This window comes from Jaculus jaculus, chromosome 4 (genome assembly GCF_020740685.1).
Source record: "Jaculus jaculus isolate mJacJac1 chromosome 4, mJacJac1.mat.Y.cur, whole genome shotgun sequence".
Taxonomy (NCBI): Eukaryota; Metazoa; Chordata; class Mammalia; order Rodentia; family Dipodidae; genus Jaculus; species Jaculus jaculus.
Genome location: NC_059105.1, coordinates 99461710 through 99489140, shown reverse-complemented (window position 1 = coordinate 99489140; position 27431 = coordinate 99461710). Strand labels below are relative to the sequence as shown.

The following is a 27431-nucleotide window of genomic DNA, read 5'->3' as shown; positions in this document are numbered from 1 at the left end:
TGATATTTCAACCATTTGTTTTTGAGTTTTGATGTGAATTTCAATTTGAAACTACTATTTGTTGGTTATATTACAAACATCAAAATTCTTGTGGTGGTCTCTCTATAATTAGTGCTAATATGGACCTTATGTAGCACCTCAGTCCCAGCTGTCAAAATCCACCCCATCATTTTTCATTATGTAATGACAGGCAGCAGCTACTTTATGATTTGTTCACATTGTCGGTGGTTGGGACAAGTCTCCTGTAGACTTGTGGCAATCAGATGACAAGATTTGAGCACTGGTTCAATTCTTGTTTTTCTGTTATTGAATGACTTTTGAAAGTATGAACTTGATACACTGAAATCAAATTTCCTAATTCAACTAACCTAGAGATTTAAACCTACTAACTTTACCCTCGTTACTTGAATGAATGGGAATTTTGTTTTAATAAATCTTAAGCACTCATTGCTGAGGTGTTGGAGAAAATGTCAGCCATGCTAGGTGTATGGAAAGGAACAATAGGTGACAAAGGTATTTTGTTTCTACGAAGTGTTTAGAATTGGGGAGATAACTCAGCAGTTGAAGGCTCTTTCTTGCAAAGCCCACCTGTCCTGGCTTGTTTCTCCAGTACCTACGTAAAGCTATATGCACAAAACGGCACATGGATCTGGAGGGTTTTTTTTTTTTTTTTTTTTTTTTTTTGTCGTGGCAAAAAGCCCGATGTCCCCATTCTCTCTTTCCTCCCCCACTTTCTTCTCCACCCCCATGAAGATAAATAAAGAAAAATAGTACAAAAAGCTAAAAAGAATAGAAACTGACTTTAAAAGTTATCAGAAATGGGGATATAGTTTGGTAAGCAAGTGTGCCTGCTGTGTAAGCATGAGGACCTTGGAGGCCTGATTCTGAGATTGATTCCTCAACACCTATGTAAACACCTGTGTATGGCAGTGTTCACCTGAAACCACTGTCCTGTGGGGAACAGAGACTGGAGACTAGCTGTTACTCACTGGCCAGCCAGTTTGGCCTAAAAGAGAAACCCCGGGGAACACTGTCTCAAGGAGAATGCAAAAGAATGATAGAGGAGTGCACCCAATGTTCTCCTTTCATATGCTCATGTGGTGAGGGGAGGCCATGAGTAAGGATGCCTACGTTGTATAGGCAGCTATCAATAGGCTGAAAGAAATAAACAGATTTAAACAGGTAATCTGTTTATTTCTAAGGAGCAGATAAAGATGGACAGAATCCTGGAGGTGAATACAAAGAAGTTTGGCTTCCAAAAGAACAAAAACCTAGAGTTACCATACTCACCACTGCTCCACACACACATAGCAGCCAATGTGTTGCCTAATATACCAGTCTATCAGGATATTTGTATATCTTCAAAGTAACCAATCCTTTATCTAGCTCACCCACCTATTATCAGACCCTTAGAGATACTCAGAGTAGCTACACTTCACCCCAATTTGATACTTAATTTACATTTCCAAGTCATTAGGTAAGTGCCCTCCTAGCTGTAGGGCACTTCTGCTTTACTTTCACTTCTTTTTTAAAACATTTATTTGTTTATTTTTATTTATTTATTTGAGAGCGACAGACAGAGAGAAAGAGGCAGAGAGAGATAGAGAGAGAATGGGCACGCCAGGGCCATCAGCCACTGCAAATGAACTCCAGATGCGTACGACCCCTTGTGCATCTGGCTAACGTGGGTCCTGGGGAAACGAGCCTCAAACCGGGTCCTTAGGCTTCATAGACAAGCGCTTAACCGCTAAGCCACCTCTCCAGCCCCTACTTTCACTTATTTTCTAATAAACACTTGTTTACCTTACCTTTCTGTGTCTGCACTAAGTCTTTCTTCCAGGGTCCCAACGCAATGAACACAAGGGCCATAGTTTTACTGACTGTTTTAAGTGACTATTAGAGTGTCCAGCACTCTAACCTCTAAAGTAAACACATCCAGAATGGAGAAAGTCTCCAATGCTCTCAAAATCAAAAAAATATGGCATGTGAATTGGTACACAACTTGCATACATCCCCACATGCACACACACATAGACTTTTACCTAGAAATGGTAGAAATTTACTGATCTAAAATTAAATGTAAAAACTACATATTAAATGTACTATTAGACCTTAATTAACTGTAACCATCTGTTGTGTTTTCTTATATTGCTCTTGACAGAGACAAGCAAAGAATTAGATTTAGTTCAAGAGTTAATCAAATATAGATTCATGGTTTGTATGACAATTTGTAATTATCTAATCCAATGTTCGATTTCTGTACATTTCCTTGCACTGATGGAACTGTTCCATGTCTACTAAGTCACCTGTAGGAGCCAACAGTTATGTCTGATATTGAGCATCTTAAAAAAATAAAAAAGAAAAAGGGGCTAGATCCACTGAGAGAACACATTTCTATCTTTTTTCAAACTTTTTTTTTTTTTTTTTTTTTTTTGAGTTAGGGTCTCACTTTAGCCCAAACTGACCTGGAATTCACTTTGTAGTCTCAGGCTGGTCTAAAACTCACAGCCATCCTCCAAACCTATGCTGCTCAAGTGCTGGGATTAAAGGTATGTACAACCAAGTCCAACTTCAATCATCTCTTATTTAAATAATCCTGTGAAGCTAGTGGCCCTCAATACTGCATTTGGTGACAAAATTGCTATATTTTCAGTATCTGGTGTTGTCTATAATACATATGTAATTCCAGAACTGTGATCCCACTGTGTTCTCATAAATTTTAAAGAAAAAAATTGCTAATTCAAATTGTATCATGCAAGTTAAACCCGTATTAATAACTTTGAAATTACTTGCAAAAATCCAGCTTCAAATAATAAAAGCTGTATAGATGACTTTATTTGAGATTTTAAAATGAAAAGCTATCTTAGTAGAAATATTTGAATCGACCGAAACAGTTTTGTTTTCAAATTCTAGATACAAATATTTTCCCACGATACCACTTCAGACTAGATATTAGTCACTCTATCTTTGGAATATTTAAATAATTCTACCATTACAATAATGGTAAAAGGTTCAAGTAAGACATGTATATACAATGGCGCTGGAAGAATACAAACCATATGAAATGTTATATGGGACTACAGAGATGGATCAGTGGTTAAAGGTACTTGCTTGCAAAGACTAAGGTTCTGAGTGTGATTTCCCAGTACCCACATACCCAGCACCCAAGCCAGATACACATAGTGATGGGTGCATGCATCTGGAGTTCATTTTCAGTGGCAGGGGGAAATGTCCTGCCCAGTGTTTCTCTCTCATTCCCTCTCTTTCTGATTGTAAATAAGTTAAAAATATTTCTTTAAATTAAAACATATTTAATAGCAAAATCATCAATTCTCAAGTTTCCATATTATACATACAAGAGTTTACATCCCCACACAAAAGCTCATTTCAACAGAGCATTAAAAAATCATATATACATTTTCTGAATGTCTATATGCAATTTGATGAAAACTGAGGAAAAGATGTAGAACATGTATTGTGTTTTTCTCATTCACAATGAGCTAAGGAAACACATAAATTTTTCTGCTGTGTTAATGCACTTGGAATGGTGACTGATTCAGATTTATAATTTAGTAACTGATTGAATGAGGATGACTAAGAATTATGTCATCACATGAACTTTAAGCTTTTTGAATTCCATGATTGCATAGTTATAGTAATTTAAAATTCAGCAGTTTTAAGAAATTATTCCTCTCCCCATATCCTATCTCTGATCTTGCCATTTTTCTTTCAAATTATTTCTTGTTTTTATGCTTCTCTTGTTTTTGAATCTACTTCTCCTTAATGATAACCCTATGCCCATGAAGAACTGAAAACTTAATTTTGTCTATCATCACATATTTGCCTCAAGTCCTCAGGTCAACAATCACACTATGAGAGGGGTGGGGGACTGTGGATTAACTGAATCCATCAATAATAAAGAAATAAAATAATTATTTCACACAGAGATAAATGTACATATTTGAAAACTACTATTATAATAATGTTTATAGCTATACAAATAAAATTATCACATACTTAGCTTCACATTTTCTTTCAATAGTGGCACAATAAGAAATCAAGTAGCTGCTAGGCCAGTAAGAATTAAGTACATATATAAATGCTCCAATCTGTGGCATGGAAGTTATAGGTGGTGATGTTTCCCTCTTGTCACAGGTTAGTTTCATAGATGTCAACAGGAAATGGTATTCTCCTTATTGTTTCAAGTGCCTAATTTTACTTCCTAATAAATCTCTTTCCTTTAAACATTCTCTTGACCAAGTATTAAATAGTTTGTTTCACTATATTAACTTTGTGACTCATTTTGGCATTTTGTTTTCATTTTAGGGATATAGGTGTGTATAGATGAATGATGTAATGTGATTTATGCACATGTGTATGTAGTTATCACTCCATGTATACATATGTGTCCTTTTACTCATCCGCCTGTATAATTCTGTTAGAGTATCTCCTTCAATTTGGATTTTTTTTTCAGTCAGCAAGCTCCAGAAGTCCTCTGGTCTCTGCCTCATATAACTGAAGTGACTTGGGTGTGTTTGTGTGGCCATGCCCACCTTTTTAAGTTGTGCTAAGGAAGTGAACTCAGGAAATCTCAATCCTTACCATATACTATTTATGGTGCTGCAAATGCCTTAAAAAGCCTTCATTCCCTGAGCCATTATCACAGCATCCATTTTGACCTTTGAAATTGTCAGGCATTAATTTCTAATACCCTCACAGAAAATATCATTCATACAAACCAAACCAATCCAGTAAAACAAACAAAACCCCACTGAATATTATGAATGTTAAAATGTGAATAAATAATTCTTGTCATGTAATTTTCATTCCTGTTACAACTGAAAATCTATGAGACACACCTCTCTTTGGACAGGAAGCTGGAGATTCAGCCCTTCCTCTACTTGACCTCCCCTGAGGTTTAATGAGCAGGAAATTCAGACCCTGCTTATTTGCTCTGCATGTTTCAATTTTGTTTCTTTCACTCAAGTGGATGATATTTGGCACCAGGAATCTTACATTATAATTTTCTGAGCATTCCTCATTTCTAATTTTCACAATTCTCTGTTGATAACAATGATAACTTCTGAATTGGATCTTGTAAAGATTTTTTTTTTTTTCTTGTGTGAACAATGTTTGAGTTTTCCTTTCTCAAACTAGTATCTTCTTAATAGTGATAATTGCAGCAATTAATAATTATTTCAAATTAGTTTATAAACATGACAATGGACTTAACCAAGTATGAATAATAACCCCAAACTGGGCTCAGTGGCACGTGCTTGAAGTCTCAGCTATTTGAGAGACTAAGGTAGGAAGAGTTCTTGAAGCCAAAATTCTTGGGCAAGCCTGGGTGACATAATATGATGCTCTTTCAAATTAAACAAACAAAAAATAAAACAACCATTGTAACCAACAGAAGCCTCAAAAGATTCTAGGTAAAAGATGATACCAACACATGATGCATCCATACAAAGTATGTTCTTAATAAAATACATACTTCATATGTTTGGTACATAATTAGTTCTGACTACATGAATTTTAATATTACATCCTAAGATTATAAATTATATAAATGTGTAAACACATTAACTAAATTAGATGAATACATAATTGAATTTTCTTAAAATGTGTCCATGTATGATATTTGAGACCACATAGTTTTGAACTCCACCACTCATACCCAAAAATAATACATTTCTGCAAAAAGAGAAAACAAAATCCCCTAATGTAATTGTGAATAAAGATAAGATTAAAAGTTCTTAGCACTGCAAATGATATGTAAGTGGCGAGGAGAAACTCTTACCGGTAGAATAAACTCAAGTCTCTACCAAGCATAATATTGGGGAGAAGAAGGAATAACGGACCGAATGCAAACTACTTTTCGGACAAAATTCCCAGATTTCATGAGAACATGTCCAAAACTTGGTGTGTGAAAGACTTAGCTACCTGGGAACAGAGAAAGCTAGAAAGGACAAAGAATGACAAGAGACTACTGTGAAAGGCATAACATCTAGGAAGATGGAGAGGTACGTCTGGAGACAGAAGAATCCCTTGAAAGTCTTGAAAGAAATGGGCAGTTTTGTGTGTGTGAATATAACCCAGAATAGGACATAGAAAATCGGAGAAAAGCATATGTGATATTTAATTTTCATTGACAACTTGATTGGATTGAGATATGCCTAGGAGATTATCAAAACACGATGTGAGTGTGCCTCTAAAGATTGTTGTGAGAGAATTAAGTATGAGGAAAGACCTGCTCTGAGTGTATGCACACAATCCAACAGGCCAGTGATCAATCCCTTTTGAAAAAAAGGAGAAGGAAGAAAGCCACCAGCACAACAACAGATCATCATCTCTGCTCTCCAGCTGTCATGATGCTCTGTCTTTCTACAGACCCATAAAAATGGAGTCAGCCAGCTAACAATGGGATTCTCTTAAACTGTAAATGAAAACAAGTTTTTCCTCTTCAAATTGCTTCTTAGTTTTTCTCTGGTATTTGCCTAATCCTCATAAAGGTAACTAATACCTTGTCCTATGAGCTGGTTAAATTCTGATAGTAAGCTAAAACTCAAATCTCAGAAATGGAACCTAAATTTAAAGTTTCCAGAGAAAAATAGATTTACTTAAAAAAAGATTATAAGGGGGCTGGAGAGATGGCTTAGCAGTTAAGTGATTGCCTGTGATGCCTAAGGGCTCCGGTTTGAGGCTCTATTCCCCGGGACCCACATTAATCAGATTCACAAGGGGGCACATGCATCTGGAGTTTGTTTGCAGTGGCTGAAGTGGCTGTCTATCTATCTGCCCCTTTCTATCTCTATCTATCTGTCGCTCTCAAATAAATAAATAAATTAAATTAAAAAATATTATAAGATGTATAGTATTATAACAGACAATCAAAACATCCAACCTACCCTGTATTTTAAAAATATTATACATTTTTCAGTAAGTGCATAATGAATTCCTCTCAAGACAGGAAAACAAAAAAGTAGGATACAATTAATATTTAATCATAATCAAAAAACTTTCTGGAAATAATTATAATTTATCTTTATTCAGTTTCCTATATTGTCAATTAGAAAAGTATTCTAGAAAAAAATAAAGACTTCAGCGGATACTTGGGCTGCAAAACCACTGAGAAATCCTGCTGGAACTAAGCTGATAACCTCCTCCATGTAGACCAGCTGACAGAAAGCTGAAAGAAGTCATTCTACATTCAGTTCAATGGGAGAGAGAGAGAGAGAGAGAGAGAGAGAGAGAGAGAGAGAGAGAGAAATAACCAATGAAAATACTCAACAGTGGATACTGTAAGTCTTAAATTTTGCCAGGCAGGCCAAAATGAGCCAAATGGTGCAATAGAAGCACGTCTATCATGGTGGAATCCAGCTACCCTCTTATTGGACTGGAAGCTAGCTACATGGGAGTGAATACATCCCTGGTACTGAAAACTTAAAACAGGGTAGCCATGAGACCTAGGAGTGTGGCATCTGCTGCTATCTGGCTAAACGTATATACTATGCTCATCAAACTGCCCAATAAGCACTTCTCTTAACATTCATACCCATATATTAATGCTACTCTCACTTTTGGTAGAGAGCCTTCTACTTTCAGGTGGCAGTGACCCTGGAATGACTCAGAATGCATCATGGTGCTGGAAATAAGTGGCAAGGGTGCTCAGCCCTGCAATATCTCTATCACACCTTCCAAAGTTCACGGTCAATTGCAGAAGAGGTGGAAGAAAGAATGTCAGAGCCAAAGGAAGGGTAGACTCCTTACAACATGTTCCCCCCAAACACAAAATGGCCTGGATATTCATGACCTCACAGTGCCTGACACTACCTACACCAGAGCATCATAATAGGAGGAAAAGATCATGACATCAAAATAAAAGAGAGACTGATTGAGACAGGGAGGAGATATGATGAAGAATGGAGTTTCAAAGGGCAAAGTGGGTGGGGGGGAGGGAGGGCATTACCATGGGATATTGTTTACAATCATGGAAGTTGTTAATAAAAAAATAAAAAAAGAAAAAGTAACTGAGCATTAATAAAGTAATTACATTTGAAAATTGCAGAAATCAACTGTGCTACAAAGTGAAATGAGCAATTCTTTCCAAAGAGAAGCAAATGATATTCACAGGATAACAATTCAGTCCATAAGTAAAGTGCTTGGCATTCAAGTATAAGGACCAGAGTTGCATCCCCAAAATCCTTTTAACAAAGTAAGAGTGGGGCATGGGCTGGGAGGTGGAAACAGACTGATCCTTGGTACACAGTGGCTTGCCAGTCTAATCTAATAGGGAGAAGCCCAGAGCAATGAGAGAATCTGTCTACAAGGGATAGACAATATCTGAGGAACCACACTTGAGGTTGTCTTCTGGCTTCCATACCCATGGTCTCATGCATGCATACACACACAGTCGCATATGCATCTGTACACACATTAATATGCATACACATATACAAACTCACAAAGGGAACAAAAAGAGATGTCAGCATCATATTTTTATAACAACATTGAAGGCAATATAATACTTAATAAAATGTTTAAAGTACTTAACTTATTAAGAAATTATTTATTAAGAAAATAGTATTAATATTTAATATAAATATTATTAATAGAATATTTCCTCCATTTATCAGTTTTCTACATCATATTTGTAAAATACTAATTTATGGAATATTATAATATGGGTCCTTCCTGAGGTATCTATTAGAAAGCTTATATATTAATATGACATTTGGGAAGAATTTAACAAATCTTTAATGGTAAGGGCTTTTAATAGTAATTTCATATTTATAACCAATTCAAGATGGGGCAAGGTGAAAGAGTAGTACATAAAAATGCTGTTGAAAATTTTCACAAAATGCAAACATCTTAATTAAGTCAGTGATAAAGGAGATCTAGAGTAAATTCACTAATGATTTTTTGAGCTTTTCTTTGCAGGTTTATATCCTCCTTAGGTTTGTTGAGGTTGTAATTAGTGTTTGCATAATAACTCTAAATTTATTATATACGTATAGTTGGAAAGGCCAAATGAGGAAATGCCATTGATAGTGTGGAGAATCATAGTTCTTACTGAGGGAGAAGAAAAATATATATAAGAGGAGCAAGACATGAAGACCTATGGTTTTGAATTTGAATTACAGGTCAGTGTAACCTCACAATTAAGAAGAATGTGTGTGTGTGTGTGTGTGTGTGTGTGTGTGTGTAGTTTAGCTTCATTGAAAACTCTACATAAAGTAGCATTCTAACTGCAATGAGCATTCTTCCTGCTCAGAATATCAGAAATGATTTCAGATCCAGGGCAGTAAAAGCATGAATTGAAATTAGAACATTTTTGGAAGATACAAATCAAAACCCCGCTTATTACTTAGAATAGATATGTTAAGATTCAAAGGAGTCACTTTTGGCTAAGTGAACAACTTTTTTCTGATATTTGCAAAAATTGATATACACAACATGTCAGAAAAGTACCAACGTAATTAAGTCAATGCCTTTTGAGTTTTCGTTATCAGCACTGATACCCAGAATCCAGATAAACAGAATAGCACAAAACACAAGGAGTAGTGTACACACACCAACAAAAGTAGCCACATTCTTCTATTCAAACAGCAACAGCATAAATTCTCTTATCTGCTTTAAAAATGTAATAATATTCAGAATTTATTCTTTTGTGTCACTGTTTTACCAATAGCATTTTTGTGATATTAAGTTATACTCTATGCTAGTTATTCCACATTTCATTTTAAGTTTATACCAAAATCCAAATTATGAATAATATGAGTATAAAAATATATTATAGGTGAAAAGAAATCCCATACTATAAAATACTACAAAAAGGTATAAAAGAAAGAACTTTTTTACAAGTATATAAACAAATATAAGTAAATGAATGATAGAGAAAATAAGCAGATGTAAACTAACAATGTAATATTTTATTGAAATAAGTATTACCAATGAATCTAAAATAATTGAGCCAAGAGATCTTGTTATGTATAGTTTCCAACTGTGATCCTACATATGGATTTTCAAAGACAAAAGAAAATGGAAACCTTATTATAGTGGATAAATAAATGAATGTCACTTTTACTAAGTGAGCATATCCAACATTATCAACTACATCTCTTCACTGGATCAAAAGTACCACAGAACTTTGCTAAAAATGTTAAGCCTGATTCCAAGAGTGAAGTGGCAGCCAGACTACCAGGAAACATTATACTCAGCAGGTTGCCTAGACAGTCAGAATTATTTGCATGCCATATATTTCTACAATTAAAAGAAGAAAAAAAAAAAACAAAATTAAGTGCTATTTGTGATCTTGTGCTATTTGTGTGCAGTGGTAATTTTATTTTTATGTGCCAGAAAATCCTAGTTTATAGAAGGCAGTTCAAAATCAAAAGAAAAAAGAAAAATTGTAAACAAATGTGGCTATTGAGAATTAACATCTAGAGATAAAGTTATATGTTTCATTGTACTTCAGCTAAATGGTGAAGTAAAATAAAAAAGGAAATTTGCTTAAAATTTCCGACTAATTTTTTTATAATATGGTTAAAAACCACAATTACTGATCAACACATTTCATTTTAGATTATTTTTCTATCTATCATCTATATTTGTGTTTAATACTGGAATGTCACTTCTATTTTTAAATGGTTGACAAGACTGCATATATTTCATTCTTTTTTCTTTTTTTTTTTTTTGTGTGTCCAGCTTGGTGCCTTTACTATTTGGTTTATTTATTTAAAATACTAATAAAATCAGGAACTTTGCCATTAACAGAAATTTAACCCACCTGTGTATTAGTCCTCCCCCTTTTAGGCTTCTGCTATCCTCCTGACTACTGTCTTTATTTTTAATATATTTTTTTAATTATGAACATACATACCATGGAAACATCAAATGTTGGTAGCATTCTTTCCTTCATCCCTTTCTTTTTCAGAAGGGGGGTGGCTCCTCATTGGGGTATCACAAGTTATCCCCATGTGGATGGTGGGTTAAGTACTGTGGGTATATTTAAAGTTACAGTGAATTTTAAAATAATCACTAATTATTTTTGTCTGAAGAATAGTTTATATTTACAGAACAAACAGGAGCTACTATTGATGAAACACATGTTTTATCAGTATAGTATTTCCCAAATTATATGTATATATATATATATATATATATATATACATATAATTATATATATATATATATATATATGTATGTATGTATGTATGTATGTATGTATAGTGTTTCCCAAATTGCTCGTTAGGGTTTTTTGCTGGAAAAATAAAGATGAATCTATAACTAGTTGAAAGCAAAAAAAGGTTGAATTATAATACTTTAGCTTTTCTAAAATATTACTAGGTATATTATTGGCCAGTATTTGCCAAGGAAACAAAATTGGTTTAATTTAAAAAAAAAAAAAGACCAAAACAATCCTCAGAATTGAGTTTGAACCAGAAATCTGAATTAGATTATGACTTTAACAAATATAGCTTGAAACACCATTCTCAGAAATGCCCCACAATGGCAATAGAAAATACAACTCATGGCCTGGAGACTGGGCTTAGAGGATAAAAGGTTTGATTCCACAGTACCTACATAAACCCAATGCACAAGGTCTGAAGTTGTTTACAGTGGCCCGAGGCACTGGCATGCCTATTCATTCTTTCCCTCTCTAATAAATAATAAAAATACAACTCATATTAATAGTATAAAAGTAAATGGGGCTAGAGAGATGGCTCAGCTGTTAAGTAGCTTGCTTGAGAAGCCTAACAACCAATGTTCAATTCCCCATATCCCACATAAGCAAGATGCACAAGGCACCCCATTTTCAAAGTCACACAAGGTGGAATGTGCTTCTGGAGTTTGCTTACAGTGGCCAGAGGCTCTGGCTCACCTATATTCTCTCTCGCCGATCTCTCTCTCTCTTTCTCATACTTGCTTTTGCTCTCATGCTCATAAAGGAAACAAAGGCCAGTCTGCTGGGTTTAATTAAATTAAAAAATATATATAATTGCATACACAGAAAACGAATTCAATGATAATTTCCATTGTTTACTTCTGTAGAATTTGAAAAAGACAGCTTTTGTGCTCGCGCATGTGTGTGTGTGTGTGTTGCCCTTTTTTTTTTTCTTTTCTTTTTATCAGTTTTGTATTCAGTGAATACAGTCAAGTTGGTACCATTGTTAGCCTCGATGATGTCCTCCTCCCTCCACTGGGACCCTTCTTGTTGGGGTATATGGGTCGTGCCATTAGTTATGGGTAGGTCTCTGTGTATCAGTTTGGCTCTAACATTCTTTTGGCCCTCTCTTCTGCAAATTTCCCTGAGCCATGTTGGGTTCATTTCAGGTCTGCTTCAGTGATGAGGCCTTGCAAGACAGCTTTTTAGTTCACCTCCAAGAATTGTTATTCAGGGAAATTCAATACGTGGCCAACTGACAAATTTGCCCATACACCTTTGCTTCTTAAGCATTTGAAAATGTATTTGAACCCTTCTGTACATAGTGTGATATGTTGCTTTTCTTGTTTGTTTGTTTTTGTTTTTTGGTTTTTTGAGGTAGTGTCTCACTGTAGCCTAGGCTGACCTGGAATTTACTATATAGTCTCAGGGTGGTCTAGACCTCATGGCTATCCTCCTACCTCTGCCTCCCCTTCCTAGTGCTGGGATTAAAGGCGTGTGCCACCACTCCTTTCCTTCCTTTCCCTTCCCCCTTCCCCCTTCCCCCTTCCCCCTTCCCTCTTCTCCCTTCCCTTCTCTTTCTTTCTTCCTTCCTTCCTTCCTTCCTTCCTTCCTTCCTTCCTTCCTTCCTTCCTTCCTTCCTTCCTTCCTTCCTTCCTTCCTTCCTTCCTTCCTTCCTTTCTTTCTTCTTCTTTTTTTTTTTTAATTTGTCTGCCAAGATAGTATTGAGGCAAATATAAATTTAAAAAATAAGAATTTATAATGTATGTGATAGAAACCAAAAGCCAGTAATCTTTCCAGTATCAATAAACATAAAATGTAGCAGCAACTGAGATGGGTGTTCAGTCTAGGGCCATGTGTTGGTTTGAATGTAACCTGTCCCCACCCAGTGATCCCCAGCTGTTAGGGAAGTTTAGAACACTTAAGAGGTAGAACCATGCTGAACGAAGTGTGTCGCTGGGGGTGGGCTTTATGAAGCACTTCCTCTTTGCCATTCGTGTCTTCACCCAGATGCGTGTGAAGCCAACTTCCTGCTCTGGCTGCTTTGCCTAGTCTGCCATGATGGAGTCTATACCCTGGAACTTTAAGCCTGAACTCTTTGTTCACAGAAATGAGAAAGAGAATGCACGACACTGGGAGCGCGCGCACACACACACACAGCCCAAATAGTGGTCAGAGAATGCCATGGCTATATTTCATATCAATTTATTCTGTTCCCTTCAAAAGAAAAGATGTATGACAGATTGCATAGGTATTTTCTACCTCTCTCAAAGTTCAGAGCATAGGGACTTGCACTAATTCTGTATATTCTAGATGTTCCATTTATTTCATACTCTTCTTAATCTGCAGTATTACTACTCGTGTTTTATAGTAGAAGTTGCCACTATGATTCAATAACAGCAGCTGGATGTTGAGAGAACGTGATAAATGAAAAGCAAAGTTGTTAGTATGACTTACAAGTCACAGTTTTTACCATTGCTTTACATATGCATTTGTCATTCTGGAAGGGTAATTAAAAAATCATGACAAGTGTCCTCCGCCCAAATTACAAATGTCTACCTGAAAAGAGGATTTTAAACTTCAATTAAATTATAATTGCTTTATCAAATTCCAGTTCTACATGGTCATCCCTGCTAGGACATGCTAAATCAGCTTTGTTTTCTATTTAAAGTAAAATCTCTCCTTAAATATTTGATAAATTTAAAAGTTCGTTAAAAATGTGAAGTAAGAGATAAGAGATATTTTAATTATTTAATGAATACTCATAAAATGAACTTAAAACTTTTAATTGCTATTTAACGGTGTGCTAGAATTAAAATTTTGTATCATGACATGGCTCTGTGAAATGTATAGTCAAAGTTGAATAAATTTACATGAAATAAATTTCTAAAGTATTATAGAATGTAAAACACTTTTTTTCTATGAATAATTTTTAAATGTTGGTAATAGAAACTATTTTCTTTAATTACCTAGAATAGTTCAGGAAATTAACTGTTACTCAATATTTCATCTTCCCATGATACTGGGAATGAGCAGTGTACTGTAGGACCCCATTTCTGAATCTGAGAAGCTGCAATAAACTGCTTTTGACAGCTGAGTCTTGAAAAGCAATGCAATGCCATCACAAACTGAAAGTTCAAGTTGACTAATGTACAAATGTGTCTTCCTTAATAATTCTTTCCTAATTTTTAGGTCTCAACTGGAAACAATAGAAAGGAAAATCGTTTTTCCCTAAATGCTATATGGAATATAGGTGTCATCTGACCATAAGTACCCATGTTTCACTCTAACAAAATTCTAATTCAATCTCCTGCAATGTTTGCATTCTCAAAAATAAACTTTCCTGCAAACACCTCAGTTTTGGGACATCATATTCCAGAAGAAAATAATACTTCATAAAAGGTCTTTGAAAATCTACTTCTTAAAATATGGATGGATATCTTTTTTTCCCTGTTTTTCTCAGTCACACATAACTGCTCCTATAGTCCAGAGCTGCAGAACACAAGATGGCTATGAGCCCCACCCTGTAACCATGCGTGGGCTAAGAGAACCAGAGAGCTCACATGGGGAAGGGTTCCAACCAGCTGTTCATGGCATGCAACTGCAATGACCTTTATATTCAAGATACTAACAAAACATGTAGATCAAAATGAAGTTTGAAAATGAAGGTATTATAATATAGGGTCAATGATTCACAAAGGCATCTAAACTAGTTGACACCAGGTATTTGATACAAAATTAAAAAATCTGAATGAATAATGGAAGTAAAATTAGGATAAAGAAAGCAAAATTTTATGTTTGGGTTACTTCAAGATAATAATATGTCTTTTTGGGGTTATTGATGAAGATGCATATTGAGATTAAATAAAAATTATGTGTATAACTTTTACAGTACTTTCCTTATTAATGATGGCTTAAATAGATATAGGGAACATAGATATTAGTTCTAAATTTGGAATGGACAGTCTGGACAGTCATGTTTGAGTGCGTGAAATTTATTTGAACTTAAAATCCTTTTGCAATTATTTCCTTAGGCTCATGAGACAGAGGGGTAATTATCATTTATCTTAAGTTTATTTATTCTTGTCTTTCTGCAGCCCTCTTGCCAAACATAGTAATCCTCAATTTTCAATTAAGAAAAAGAAAATAAAAAACAACAACAAGGTTTAGGCTGAAGATATGACTCTGTGGTTAAGGCATTTGCCTGCCAAGCCTAAGGACCCAAATTATTTTGCCCGGTACACACATAAAGCCAGATGCACAAAATGCCACATGTGTCTGAAGTTCTTTTGCACTGTCTAGAGGCCCTGGTGTGCCTACACTTTTTTTCTATCTTCCTCTTTCTCTCTCTCCCTCTCCCTCTAAAGTAAATGAAATAATTTTTTAAAAAGCAAGGTTCTCAGCCAAATAACAGTCTTACTCACCTTTCTTTTTGGATAAGGAAATGTTTATATCTTTACTGGGAACTAGTATTTTCTTTTAAAATAGCTCCATAAGAAAATGATTATAATTCTTAAATATAGTCAGCTAAAGCAGTACTATTAGAACAAATCAAAACATTATATATATATGTGTCATTAAAAATGCAAGATTAGGGCTGGAGAGATGGCTTAGTGATTAAGGTGCTTGCCTGGGAAGCCTAGGAACAAGGTTCAATTCCCCAGGTCCCTCTTACACTAGATGCACAACATGATGTGTCTGGAATTTGTTTGCACTGGCTAGAGGCCATGGTGTACCCTTTCTCTCTCTCTCTCTCTCTCTCCCTCAAATAAAAACAAATAAATTAAAAAAATGCAAGATGAGTGCTGGAGTGATTTCTGAGTGGTTAAGGCATTTGCCTTCAAAGCCAAATAACTCAGGTTCAGTTCCCCAGGACCCACATAAGCCAGATGCACAAGGTGACACCTGCATCTCAAATTTGTTTACAGTGGCTGGAGGCCATAGTGCATCCATTCTCTCTCTGTCTTTCTCTCTCATATGCCTCTGTCTCTCAAAATAAATTAAAAAAACTTCTAAAAATGCAGGGGTATTTACCTACAGAAACACATATATTATTCTTTTGTTTTTTGAGTTAGGGTCTTACTCTAGTCCAGGCTGACCTGGAATTCTCAAAGTGGCCTCAAACTTATGGTGATTCTCCTACCACTGCCTCTCAAGTGCTGGGACTAAAGGTGTGCACCACCACACCTGACTGAAGACACATATAATATTCTTAATTGCTCCTAATATGATGTTAACTTGGATATTGTATTTTGGCTTATGCATTAAATCATGACTTTTTTTTTTTTTTTTTGGTTTTCTGAGGTAGGGTCTCACTCTGGCCCAGGCTGTCCTAGAATTCACTATGTAGTTTCAGGGTGGCCTTGAACTCATGGTGATCCTCCGCCCTCTGCTTCCCGAGTGCTGGGATTAAGGGCATGTGCCACAATGCCTGGCTAAAACATGACAATTTTTATACGATATAGTCCATATTAGGGATATGATTCTGATGTGTAAAAATATGCTTATATAAATATTTAATTTCAATTATGTCATAAAGGGGATGAACAGAAATATGAAAAAGTAGTTCACATAAATATCTATAAATGGATGCATCAGCAATGTTTGAGTCAAAAATAGGTGAAAATATATGTTTTATAATTTTAAATCAATATGATAATCAGTTTTATTATACCAAGTTAAAAATAAAATTCACATCTTTAAACTTACATAAACATAAATTTTGCATAATTTCTTCCCCTCTGACAAAGATCTTTGTCAAAGGAACATTCAATATATTACTAACTGAGAAGGAGAAAAACATGAAATTGTTACTATATTTCATTTCTACACAAAGACAGGATTTGGGTTTCATATATGATAATTTACTATTATTTTCAACCATTTGAATATTATAGGAAAAACAGTGATCTGGTATAAAACAAGCCATCCAACCACACCTATTGTCCTGTTAATTAAAATAAACTTTCACCTTTCACAGCTATAATGATTATTACAATAAATAAAATAAAAATATAACTAATCATTTGTAAATAACACATAAATATGTGAAAATAAAATGTCTTTCAATAACCAATACAACCTGTATTTTTATTTACTTTTTTTTTTTTTTATTTGAGACAGAGAGGGAGAGAGAGAGTGAGAGAGAGCAAGTGAGAGTGAGAATGGGCACACCAGGGCTTTCAGCCACTGCAAACGAAATCCATACATGTGAGCCCTCTTGTGCATCTGGCTAACATGGGTCCTTGGGAATTTAACCTGGGTCCTTTGGCTTGCAGGCAAGTATCTTAACCACTAAGCCATCCCTCCTGCCCTTTTACACTTAATTTTTTTTTCTTTATATTCCAACCTATATTTTCCTTTGTTCCCTGCAATTGTCTCCATCTTGTTCCTCCTTTCACTTATAGCTTAGTGATTACACTATCACACACAATCACTGTTATTTCCTTAAATTATAATTAAGTTTCTATGATTCATATTTCAGTTGATACACAGTAATTTAATTATATATATACATGTACATATATGTATATATATATAAATGGAAAATTATTCAGAGCTATAATACTAGTACACAATTTAAGTTATCAAATTGTGAGTGTTTCCTTCTGGAGAGTGAAAATGAGGATAGAGCACAGATTGCTACTTTGTATGAAATTATTCTGGATATTTATTACTTTTCACTTTCACTACTGTGCGGCAAATATTTTATTCAAAAATAGTGAGGTAAACTGTTCTTATGAAAATGTAAACTTCAAAGAAATATTAAGAAGAAAGAAAAATCACAGGTTTAAAATGTGCTGGGGTGGCAATAATAGCTCCCTGGTACAACATATGCAGTGCCTAATTTGAATCTTCAATATGTTAAAAAAACAAAAGTATTCACTCCCTTTGGTATTATTATAAGTTGTTCTAAAGATACTCTAAATGATATTCTAGATACTGTAAAGGTACAATTCATTACAATATCAGTTTATTGTGAACTATTAAAAAGTCAAATCGCTTAGGAATCAGGTTTATAATTAATTAAGCTGACAATATCAAAATTAAATTTATGAAGAACATATTGTGTTTGAGAGTTCATGAAAGAGTACCCATTATTAAGTATAGAAGTGATTACCACTTGTTCATATTGTAATATGAAACTAACATACCTTGAACTTCTCAACAGAGACATGTCATCCTGAAGGGAGAGTTACCTTTTTAATAGAATACACATGCATAGTCCAGAGGTGCCAGGGATTGTCCATGGAGTTAAGCACTGCTGTATGCAAGGGAGTATAAGCCAACTGTCAGGAAGCCACTTAGAAACTGTACTACAACTGACGTACGCTAAGCTTCATTTACACAACATGAATTCATAGATACCTTATTACATTATCGAGGTAATGATAACAGAATACTGAAGCCCAGTTATATCTTTGCACACATAGGGTCTAATATGTAAGTTCATGGAGGCTGTAGTACTCACAGATTCTTTGTAGCCACAAAATGAGAGCAACTGGCCATACTATGGCATTAATGTACCAGAATCTCTGCATTGTGATTACTATAACTTGGAAGATTATAAATTTCAAAAGTTCAGAATGCTTTATGATTAATACAAGCACAAAATAAACATAAAATCCCATTGGCTGTGTGACATTACATTGATTAAACAAAATATTAACTTAAAATATATTTTGAGGGGCAGGAGAGATGGCTTAGCAATTAAGGTGCTTATTTGCCTGCAAAACTAAGGGATTATGGTTAGATTCTCCAGGACCCACGTAAGCCAGATGCACAAGAGGGCAATTGTGTCTGAGGTTTGTTTGCAGTGGCTGGAGACCCTGGAATGCCCATTCTCTCCCTCTCTCTCTCTCTCTCTCTCTCTCTCTCTCTCTCTCTCTCTCTCTTTCTGTCTCTCTCCGCCTCTTTCTAGTTCTCAAATAAATAAATGTTAATATACACATATATGTATTTGATGTGTTTGTATAAATGATGTGTTTACATGTGTGCATGTGTCTCTGCTCATGTGTGAATACAGATTTAGATATGCCATGAAATGCATATGCAGGCCAGAAGTTAACTTCCCATGTATATTCTAACCTTTCACCATGTTCGAGTTAAGGTCTCTCATTATCATCATAGCTAACCAGTCAGTTCACCAGGCCCACTGATCCATGTGAGCTTGTGTAGGTGCATGGGTGGGTTTGCTTCTCTGGTCTACATCACCCTTCATGCCACAGGGAAACTGGGATTATTACGCACAACATTTCATCACAGTGACTACCTCTTTTTCTTATATGAGTCTGCAGATCCCAGCACTTTATGCACTGAGCCATCTTCTCAATACAAAATTGAGATCATGAGTTCTAAACTGCTTTTGATCCATAGCTAGGTGCTACGTCCACGGCGACCTCGCCTATGTAGCAAAGATGCCTCTACACTGGAAGAGAGCTGAGGACAGAAGGCCAGCACTCCTCGGAGGGATGCCCCTGGTGACCCCTTGGCAGTCGATTACTGTAATGGTTCCTGCTGCCCATAAGAAGTCATAAAGACCCGATTGCTGGCGCCAATGGGCTGTTTTCTGTGCTCTGTTTCTTTCCTGCTTCCTTCTAGTTGTTTGTCTAAGAACAGCTAATTCAACACTTACTAGTAATCATGCACGCAATCAGAATACAAGGAACAATCTAAGCATTAAATGTGCCCCTCCTATAATTAGGGCAATGGAGGGAATGTATAACTCTACTAAGAATAAAAATTAACTTTAGGACAATTTTTTGATGATGTAGAGCAAAAACAGCTTATGATGTTTAAGAATGATACTGAGCCTGAGAATATAAAAGTAGAAATGTTGATAGGTAATGTTCATAAAAAGCATGACAGTTCTGCAGAAAAGGAGTTACAAAACTTAAGCATTCCCACCAGGAAACTTCCTGGGGGATATGTTCAGTACTTGATCAAGGACAGATGGTGGACACCACCGAAGTGGACTCCTAGAGCTGGAAACTACTTAGATCCACTCCCCCATGAGGGAGGATATGATAAATTCGGTAATAGATGGGTGAATTATGAAGGAAAAAGGAGGCTATGGCATTCTCTTCCATTTATGGAATGCTTAACAAGGAAGTGTAAGCCTTGGTGTTTATACAATAAACAAATAAGAAGGGAATTTCTGGAAAGTATTACACCAGCCTTAAACTATTGGTGGTCTTTTGGATGAAAACACTTTTATAATGAATATGAGGATTATATAAATGATTTAATAAGTGGAAAAAAGATGGTTTGGGACAGTCCTTGGGGCATGACAATCCTTGGGGCATGATAGTCCTTGGGATATGACAGTCCTTGGGGTATAAGAAATAAGTAACCTGTTATTCACCTTACACCTTTTACCCTAATTTCTGTTCATATAATGTTGTGGTCAATGATGCGAGACGTGCTTCTCAGGAAATGGGTACATTTCCTGCCTGATAAACACTACATATATAAAATAAAACAATACTTAAGATTGTTTAGATTAATAATTCTTGAGATCACTTGTTCAATCTATATAAAACCTTAATGAAAACTTCAGTAAATCACAGCAGCATATTCAACTTAGAGTATGTCTGTCTGTCATTTCCTCGCCGAATCCCGAGTTCTCCTTGAGCCTTCGCCCTTGTTCTCCCTTGGTCCTGATCTCCCCGAGAGTCAGTCCACGGCAGCTAGGTGACATCTAAGATGGTGAATGATGACATGAAAATCAAGAACATATTCTTAATTTGTCCTTCCAAAAGAGCTAAAACCAGGATTGAAATATACTCTAGGAATCATAAACTCTCTCACTGGCAATGCAGTGAGCACCTGACTCAACTGTGAGAGAGGGAAAGCCACCTTGTTTGGGTAATATTGCTTGACAGTAGGCTATATACCTCTAAAATAGGGTAATGGCCAATTACCTGTGTAGTCCAAATAGATAGTGACATCAGACAAGAGTTATGGTACTCATCAAGCATCCTGGTGCCACTGCCTGTTAAATGCCCAGCCCTAGCAATTTCAAAATGAGCTAACCAACAGGGAAGAATAATTTTTTCCCCCCTAAGATTCTTACAAAGGATCCTTTGTAGGTCAACAACACACAATTCTTTCTTTCGATGTGTTTTGTTTATAGCAGCACTATAAAATTGCTGAAAGAAAAAATATCAATGAATGCTATTTGTTTTCATTTAGTGGTGGTAAAAATAAGGATTCAAGATAAAGGAGACCCTACTGCTGAAGATACCATATGTGGTTGACACGTAAAATGGAAGGGCATGGCTGGAAGCTGGAAGAGAGTCGGTCCTCAGACAGTCAGCATGTCTAGTGCCATAAGGTGCTACATGGGCAACTGGGGGAAAATGACCAATATCTGTCTAAGCAACTCATGGTCTAACCTACTTAGCAGCAAATAACCTGTTGTGATGTTCACATAAGTGCAATAGTGGCTCACAGCCATGGTGGGAAATTAACTGCTCTTGATTTGGCTAAGTGGTACCCATAGCTGGAACTGGGAAACAAGTCAGAACCATATCCAAATATGAGCCTGCTATCCATTATCAAGACACCACCAATTGTGGGCTGAAAATAGGCCTATACCTATTAAATTCTCTATAAAAAAATAAGTATTATCCCATTTGTCTGGTGCTAACTTTACTCTCCATTGGAGAATCTGCTTCTCTTTTTCAGATAGATGCAGATCCTAAGGAAAGAACCAGCCCATCATACCTCAAAAGGGCCCCAGCTGAAACTAAAAACAATGGGTGAACCAAGCAAGGGTGCTATTCTCTTGGTGAAAGGGGTACCAGCACAAGGGTGAAGGTGATCGACAAAGAGATCAACTCCTACCATATCAGATATCCAGAGACCCAGATGTCCCCATCATCTCATGACTAAAGCAGACCAAAATTGAACACAACATGGCTCAGGGAAATTTTGAGGAAGAGGGGGCAGAAAAAATGTCAGAGCCACATGTTGGGTCATGATACGCAGAGATATTTCTCCTACCCATAACTGTGGTCCAACTCCACAATGCATGACCCATATACCTCAACAATGAGGAGCCATGGGGAGGGGGTAGTTCATGGATGAGCCTAACAATGTACCAACTTGACTGTATTCACTGAGTACAAAACTAATTAGTAAAAACAAAATTAATAAATTTAAAAAAGAAAGATCTCTTGTATGATAAAGTTGAAGAGACTTAGAAAATGATTCAAAATTTTGTCAAGCTTTAAAAAATGTTACAATTTAAGAGAAACTAAATATTTAATTGGTATTTCTCCATTTGATTAAACAACTAAATTGGATTATTTTTAATCTCAGCCTTCTGAGACCACATAGCACATTAGAATCGGCTAAAAAGAAAACAAAATATCAGCGCCCATGAACAAAAGCAGATATTTTTATCTTTCCTGAGTGGACTTGTACATTTACAAATAAGACTACTTGCAATTGCAAACAAGTCAATCACTTTTCACTTTCAATTTTACATGTAATAGTTTCATATTTTGTAGTTGTAATAAAAGGGTATCTATTTGAGGCACTATCCACTTTTATAAGGTGTATTCCAAGTAATAATTTTGAATCTAAAAACACCATGGAAGTTCTAAAGAACTCATGTTGATACATATCAGAAAGTATATCCGAAGAAGAAATTCCACTCCTGTTGTATTGGAATAACCTTTCTATCTATAGGTATTGTTTTTCTTTTTATCCTTTATAACCTTCAATATATTATGTTAGATGTCAGGCTGTGCACTTGTGGCTTGTCCATCAGACTAATCCTTTAAAGCAGCTCAGGATACAGTGTTACCAGCTGATAATGTCTGAGCATATTTATCTTGTTTAGCATATTATATCCCAAGGACACTAGGAATATACAGATTTGAGATATGTTTAAATTTCCTCAAATCGCTTTCTCTAAGAATAGATTATTATCCTTCATCTCTACTTCTAGCATCAGGATCCAGAAAGAATTTTAACATTTACAAGAGAAAGCTAATCGTCTTTTTGAGGTCACACCATCTTGGTGAATAGGAAATCAGCTGAGGAGTGATTCATCAGACAAAAAAAAAAAAAATCACATGAAAGTATATTTGGATTGATTGATTGTCTCAGCAGAGGCAGCTGATATATTTTACAAGGTCAGTGTGTTACAGTATGGTAGAGACTTCATTATCAATTCAAGTTGATGTAAAATTTTCACATTAAATACTAATTTTTTATGATTTTGAATTATTATTAAGATTTCATGGTAGATATTTAAACTGTTATGTGCTTTTAAAATATAACTTTATGAAGTATATGTGGAGATTGCTTTCAAACTGACAATAATAGAAGCCTGGCTCACTCTGTTATTAGTGAAATTTCTTAAACAGTGTGAAATAACAGAACATTGCAAAGCAGACTCATAAAGTATAATGACAAGGTTACCCTGTCACCAGAGATGGTCAATCATCTCTGACCAACATTGGTATTACTACAGTATTAAGTAATGACTGATGAAGTGTGGAGCCAAAATTAAGAACAATTTAAATAGGGAGTGTGCTTTTGCAGTGGTGTATCTAAAGATAAAAAAAATTCCAATTTTTTGGCTCTCATCCTGCGTGGAACTGATGGGATATTCTTTAAAGCAATGCTGAGGATGGGACAGGCTATTGAGCAAGCTAGTGGTAGGATGGTGGGACTTCATAGCATAAGGACTGCCACTAAGTGATGACCAGGATAAAAAGTATAATCCTGCACTAGGAATATTCCTGTGCGGCTAGAGCCAGGTCACAGGTTTATGACTAAGTGAGTCTAAACAGAAACAGTGTAGATTTCTTTTTAGAAAAAAAAAATTCTCACTCTGTACTCTAGGCTGCCCTCAAACTCACACTGAGGCAGAAGGATTGCTTCTGCCCCAGTGTCCCAAATGTTGGGATTAACAATGAGTGACTTTTCATTTGAAATTAAATATGAAAATTTATCACTATAGTCTAGATGAAGAAAAGTATCACAAGGTTCGGCAGGGAAACTGGACATTAGAGGTAAAGCAATGTAAAGATATGAGCAGGCGCACCCTGCTGTGTGTAGATGAAGCCTCTATACTGCTGGTGTGAGCAGGTATCCAGCAAAGGGCTGTCTTCAGCAGCAAAGCCCTTCTGTACATCACATCGAATGGCTAATAAATCATCCAAACAGCACAGTGTGACAAGAGGGTTAGTCCCAATTCACACTGTGATAGAAACATCTAATGTCTGGAGCTTGAATTGGGGATTCAGGACAGAGATTTGGAAGGTCACTTGGATTCTTCGATTGGCAATTTAAATTGCCTGAGCACCACATACTATCACAACAGACTCAATATGCATTGCTACAACTTTGTTCAATGCTATTAGAATTTTGCCTTCTGGAAAAACATATTCCTTATATTTTTCTTCAAAAAAAGCAAACATAGGATATAATAGCGTTGAGCCCTGTGGTGGGTCCCCTGGGTTGTCAAGGCCTTGGCAGCTTTAGCGGAAGCTGTCGTCGTGACAGGCAAGGAGCAGGGGTGGCTAGGGTGGGGCACTGGTGGCCAAGCAAAGCCAGTGGTCCAAGTGGGCCTTTGAGCTGAGCAGGCCAGGAGGAGGCAGCAGGGGCCGAAGTGACTGGGGCAGTGGACAGGGAGACTCATTGTATCCTGTCGGTTACTTGGACAATATGTGCTTAATACCAGCGTGCAAGAGACAGACTGCATCCTGGTGGAGAATGCTGCTGGGATATTGCCTTGGGTCCCCTCAAATAGATTCCAATGAACCTCTTCATCACATCCATGGCAGGCGATGCCATTTCCATCTTCCCTACCATGATAGCGTGTATTGCCTGGGGACCCATTCAGGCACTAATGGCAATTTCAACCACTTTCAAGATGCTAGAGAGTTCAAGCCAGATGTTTCTTCAGGGTTTGTTATATCTTATTGGGAAAATGATAGGGTTGGCATTGCCTGGTTATGAGTGCCAGTCCATGGGACTGTTACCTACATAGGCGTCAGATTGGCTAGCCTTCATTGAGCCACCAGAGAGAATGAAGTTCAGTGGTGGAGGATTACTTTTGTGAATCTAACAGAGAAGCATCTGGTACCCAAGTATAAGGGCTTCATTTACATCCTGTTCAAACTTACCCAGTGTGTGCTAAGCATGCTCACTTTTAACATAATCAGTTATATTGAGAAGAACCTAAAAACTCACTTTTCTTTATGGTAAGGAAACAGATCCTAGAGGACAATGTACATATTACTACAAAAATCTATAACAGAACCCCTGATTGAAAATAATGTAGAAAACTTTCTCTATGTTTCCAATACAGAGAAAATCAACAAGTAAAACCAGAATTCTGTGTAAACAAAAGGATAGTAAGTGCTAAACCAAGAGTCATGCAGCATCTCTCAATAAATTAAATGGTTGAGAGCAACACTTAAAAGAAAAAAAAGTAAACACACTAATTATATATAAAACATGATGATTCTTTGAAGAATTCTAGTCACAATGTAGTTTTTTTATGTGATACAAGACTGGAAAGTAATGTTTTAAATTTCCATTGGCCTAAATAAGTATAATATTTTCCTATAGCCACATTCAATAAAAACTGCTTACCTTCCTAGATTTTCTATTGTCAAAAGAAGCTTAGGGGACTGGAGAAATGACTTAGTGGTTAAGGCACTTGCCTGTGAAACCTAAGAACATATATTTAAATCTCCAGTTCTCATTTAGCCAGATGCAGTGATGCAATAATACAATGTTGCAAATGCACACAAGGGAGAGTACATGTCTGGCACTTTTTCACAGGAGCTGAATGCTCTGGCACACCCATTTTCTTTCTTTCTCTCTCTCTCTCTCTCTCTCTTTCTGCCTCTTTCTTTCTCTCTCTATCAAAAATTAAAAGAAATAGAAAAAACCTAGCTCTGATTAGTCTTCTTGAGTGATAAAGGTTCAAAGCATTACATGAAATATATGATTTTTTAAATTATTTATTTATTTATTTGAGAGCTACAGACACAGAGAGAAAGACAGATAGAGGGAGAGAGAGAGAATGGGCGCGCCAGGGCTTCCAGCCTCTGCAAACGAACCTCTCCAGCCCTGAAATATATGATTTTTTAAATTCAGGAAACAATCTCTCTCTCTCTCTCTCTCTCTCTCTCTCTCTCTCTCTCTCTCTCTCTCTCTCTCTCTGTGTGTGTGTGTGTGTGTGTGTGTGTGTATGTATATGTATATATATATATATATATATATATATATATGTATATGAGTTACAAAGTGTCTTTTCTCTGATGAAATAGGATGCATCCAATTAGATTTACTTGTCTATGCCTATACAAATGATGAAAATTTTTGAATTTTGTATAAATTAGTTTTCTCACATTTACAAGTGCAAAGTGTCTCCATGAAGTACAGTGAAATTTACAGTATATTTGAGAAAACGATATTGCAGTTTTCCAATTTTACAAAGAGCTTCCTTAGATATGCTCCCTGTATGAGTGTCTTGTTCAGCATGCCTGTTTTGTTGGTTAATAGACGCTGAAGGGAAAGGTGTAAGTAGTTATAATTGTTTGCTATCCCACAATAGAGATGAAGTCTTTAGCAGTTCATCAACTTCAAGACTTCACATGGCCATTATCCCATCAGTTTTGTTGGGAGGAATCAAATGAAATTGTTTTCTCAGGGAAAAATCCATTCTATATAGTTCTGCTTCTAAAATGATTTGCTATTTACAAGGGATGGGAACATAATAACAAAATCCTATAGGCTTAAGTTTGTGAAGAAGGCAGATAATATCAATAAATAAGAACATTTGACAAAAATACTTAGGAAGGGAAAGAAGATTGAAGAGTATAAGAAGATGAGCCTTCTGGAGAGAAATGAGATCAATGTATGAAGAAAGGACTAGAGAAGAAACAAAAACTTGCTGACCCTACAAAATGACAGAAATCCTGGACTTGGAAACAAAAAGTGAGGAGGCAAGACTGGAAACTGAGTCTAATGTGTGGACATTAACTTGAAGGCTGTGTCTCATTCCCTAACTTACCAATGTGCATTTTACATATGTAGTGCTAGCACAAACTAGCACGAGGAATTAAGTATTTATATGGAAATAAATGCATAAATTCATTATAACTAAATAATCTGGGAAAAACTAGGGAAATACATAGGTATCAAATACCTCAGAATATAGCAAGTTTTAGCATGGCGTATTGTAGAATTGTTCCAGTGTTGATATTGTGCTCATATACATAAAGACTCT

General features: G+C 36.0%; 1 protein-coding gene and 1 pseudogene across 1 annotated transcript in view; one reads left to right on the top strand and one right to left on the bottom strand.

Annotated features, from left to right (window-relative positions):
• Window positions 1-27431, bottom strand: part of Lrp1b (LDL receptor related protein 1B) — a 2087209-nt gene that overhangs the window by 1775335 nt on the left and 284443 nt on the right. The window lies entirely within an intron of this gene.
• On the top strand, window positions 3035-25250 carry LOC101605281 (annotated as a pseudogene).